This window comes from Solea senegalensis, linkage group LG6, assembly GCF_019176455.1.
Source record: "Solea senegalensis isolate Sse05_10M linkage group LG6, IFAPA_SoseM_1, whole genome shotgun sequence".
NCBI lineage: Eukaryota > Metazoa > Chordata > Actinopteri > Pleuronectiformes > Soleidae > Solea > Solea senegalensis.
The window spans coordinates 16,654,982-16,658,873 of NC_058026.1; the positions used below are offsets into that span (position 1 = coordinate 16,654,982).

Sequence of the window (3,892 nt, forward strand, 5' to 3'; positions counted from 1 at the left end):
TGCAAATGGTAGTACCAGAGCTGACAATCAGATACACAGTATAAAAGGCTCCATTTTACATCTGTCTGTGTTGCTAGTCAGTGCTGTGCTCTTTGCTTGTGTGTGCTGTGCTGTGCTGCGCTGCTGATGATATCTTTTGGATTACAACACAAATTGTGATTCCTCTTACCATTGACTCTGTTATATCCAGCCACACTTAAAGGTTATTCTAAAATGCTTCATGGAGAACGTGGGCATCGATCTCACTACCTCTCACATGCTAAGCGAGCACTCTACCATTTTAGCTAATTCCCCTTTGTGGGAGGATTCTAACCACTCACGTTGATAGAGAGGAAGTTCTTTTCTCAACTTCCTGCACCCAACACAGATGGAATTCTCAGATTTTACAGCTGATATTTGGAACAGAAGTACCGTCTTGGATCATCTTCAGAAAATGGAATATGGACATTTTGGGGTTTGTGAAACTTTTGGCAAATGTGGCCGTTATGTGTATCTAGATGAAATGTCACTGATTGGTTGATTTCTTAACAAGACCTGATGATATCTAGCAAGACTCTCCGTGATTGATCAAGTTAATTTAAGACAAGCCCTGTTTCCTGTACAGACTTTAGCCACAAAGAAACTAGCCAAAATTAATCCAGCCTGGATTAAATCTTCTAAAGTGAGTGCAATGTGAGTCAAAAATAGTTAGTTATATAGTTGAGTTCGGTTTGGTCAAACTGAGGTTCCAGAGGTCACTTATCATGATAAAGAGAAGCCTGTGACAGCCCCTGGAGAATGTGGGCATCGATCCCACTACCTCTCACATGCAAAGCGAGCGCTCTACCATTTGAGCTAATTCCCCTTTGTGAGGAAGTGTTGCCAAATTTGCCACACGCCTTGACAGAGAGGAAGTTCCCCTCTCAACTTCCTCCACCCAACACAGATTGAGTTATGGCATTTCTCAGCTGATATTTGGAACTGAAGTAGCCTCTTCGATCATCTAAAAGAAATAGAATTAAAACATTTGGGGTTTGTCATCTCTGAAATGTAGGCCTTCTGTGTACAGGTTGGCCATTTACTAAATTTGATCTAAAGATATTACAGAACACTCTCCGTGATTGGTCAAACCCACAAAGAACCACAGCCAACTTAAGTGAAGCACTATTGCCTTCAAAGACCTGAGCTGCAACACACTAGCCAAGTTATTGCTATGAGAGCCAAACATTGAATCTAGATTGCCTTGAATAGGAATCTTTCCTCAGTGTTCTTATAGATTTGCTTACTTTTCTCCATCTTTCATTTTGGAATTGTCAACGCCAGGTATGAGGTGGCCATGGCTTGATGGTTGGCAACTTTTGTTATTGACTTTGAGAGGTCTCTTTAGTCTAAGTCTGCCAGCACATATCGTTATGTTTTGTCAAAAAAAAAAAAAACTGTCAAAACTGAGCATGGTAGGTGGATGATAGTTATATTTGGTCTGATTGAGCTTCAGTAGCTAACTAACTAGGCTGGCAACTACTGTTATTGACTTTGAGAGGTCTGTTTTGTCAAACTCAGCATACATGTGATATCATCAGATTAAAGAAGTGCTTCATGGAGAATGTGGGCATCGATCCCACTACCTCTCGCATGCTAAGCGAGCGCTCTACCATTTGAGCTAATTCCCCTTTGTGAGACAGTTCTCACCACTCGCCTTGACAAAAAGGAAGTTCCCCTCTCAACTTCCTGCACCCAGCACAGATGGAATTATGGCATTTCACAGCTGATATTTGGAACTGAAGTAGCCTCTTGGATCGTCTTAAAGAAATGAAATTTGAACATTTGGGGTTTGTCATAAAAAACATTCTGTGAAATGTAGGCCTTCTGAGTATGGGGTTGAAATATCATTGGTTGGCCATTTACTAAATTTGATCTACAGATATTTCAGAAGACTCTCTGTGATTGGTCAAGCCCACAAAGAACCACAGCCAATTTTAGAGAAGCCCTGTTGCCTTCAAAGACCTTAGCTGCAATGAACTAGCCAAGTTATTGCAATAAGAGCCAAACATGTAATCTAATTAGCCTTAAATAGGAATCTTTCCTCAGTGTTTTTCTAGATTTGCTTACTTTTCTCCATCATTCCTTTTGGAATTGTCAATGCCAGGTATGAGGTGGCATTGACAATTCAATGCCAGGTGAACTGTTGTAATTGACTTTGAGAGGTCTTATTAGTCAAAGTCAGCCAGCACATATAGTTATGTTTTGTCAAAAAAAACTGTCAAAACCAAGCATGGTAAGTGGATGATAGTTTATGATAGTTATGTTTGGTCTAATTGAGCTTCAAGAGGGCACTAACTTGGTTGGCAACTGTTGCTATTGACTTTGAGAGGTCTGTTTTGTCAAAATTAGCCGTCACATGTGATGTTATCGGATTAAAGACGAATACTTCATGGAGAATGTGGGCATCGATCCCACTACCTCTCGCATGCTAAGCAAGCGCTCTACCATTTGAGCTAATTCCCCCTTATGAGTAAAAGTTGGCAAATTTGCCACTCGCCTTGACTCGCCTTGAAAGGCGGAGCTAAAATCTACATAGTGCATTGGAGAGAGCACCCCCTTTCGATCTGGTGGCTCTCGAGGTCTGCATGGTTGACCTCTCTTGATGATGCTGGAGTGATGTTGCACTTGTAGTCATTTAGGGTTTTTGATGCCTCTCCATAGCCTCCGGGTATCTTTAGTCATGAAGTTCCCTTCTTTGCGTTGTCTGTACCAGTCCATGGCCTCGCTAATGCCCTTTTTTTTAGGTCTCTGTGGGCAGCTCTGTAGGCCAGCATGTTCTCTGACCTGAATGCAGCATCCATCATCCTTAGCAGTGATTTCACATTGCAGTGAAACCAGGGTTTCTGGTTTGGAAACACTTTGATGGTTTTGTTGCTCAGTACTGCCTTAGTACGAAAGTTAATATAGTATAGTCCAGGACAGTAGAAGTGTGCTCATCCAAATTATCCTCCTGAGAAATAACCTCCCACCTTGTGCACCCACAACAGTCCTGCAGGGATGCAGCATTATGTGGGTGGCCGTAGGTGGAGCAACAGACCAAAACACCAAACCAAAAAATATATTTATATAATAATAATAATAATATATTTATATAATATTTTAGAGACAGTTGGTATAGTTTAGTGAGTTCAGCACCTATAATATACAGTATAATACTGTTCCTTTTGTCTTCCTGCTAATGTTTTATTACACTGTCACTACACAGGTTACATCAATTAGGAACAACTGGTCAAACACACACTTATATTCTGCAAAAGAAAAGTGCCGGACTGTAACTGTTACCCCTTCAACAAGACCTCGTGTTCATTTTGTGACTTTTCTGTGACACCCCAGCACACACAAACACACACCTCCACTTATTCTGGCCCTGTACTGATTACCTCACACGGCTTTTTCCTTTGACTTTGAAGAGAGACAGAATATAGTTTCCTCGTTGTTAGCAGCCATTTCCTCCACAGCTAATGGCTGGTTATATTTCTCCAACAATCCCTCTTACGTTTGTGTTGTTCCCTGCAAATATGAATACTCCTGCCCTTGGGAGTTGTTCCATTTTACATCGCTCACTCTCTCCCTCCTGCTTCATCACTAGTCTCCACAACAAAGTGGCAACACCTCGGCACAGTATCACCAGTCTTTAAATAGGACTCAATTTATTTGAGTTTGCCATGGCTGTTTGCTCCACCTGGAAGCTGCCACCATCTCCAAGGGGCTAGTTTTCCAGTGTTCCACCTATAGTGCCAAGAAGGCAGCTATTGTCCTGGTTCCATTTCCTTGCTAATTACTCTGTTTTACAAATGTATGATTGTTTTTGCATTTTGTGTAACTGTTGGTACTTGTGGCTTTATGCCTGTTTTCAGCATCAAAGCTTTCT

At 41.4% G+C, this 3,892-nt stretch overlaps 1 non-coding gene across 1 annotated transcript; it reads right to left on the reverse strand.

Annotated features, from left to right (window-relative positions):
• Nucleotides 1–1,576: 1,576 nt before the first annotated feature.
• Nucleotides 1,577–1,649, reverse strand: trnaa-agc. Its single transcript has one exon. It is a non-coding gene; the product is annotated as a tRNA-Ala (tRNA).
• Nucleotides 1,650–3,892: the final 2,243 nt, after the last annotated feature.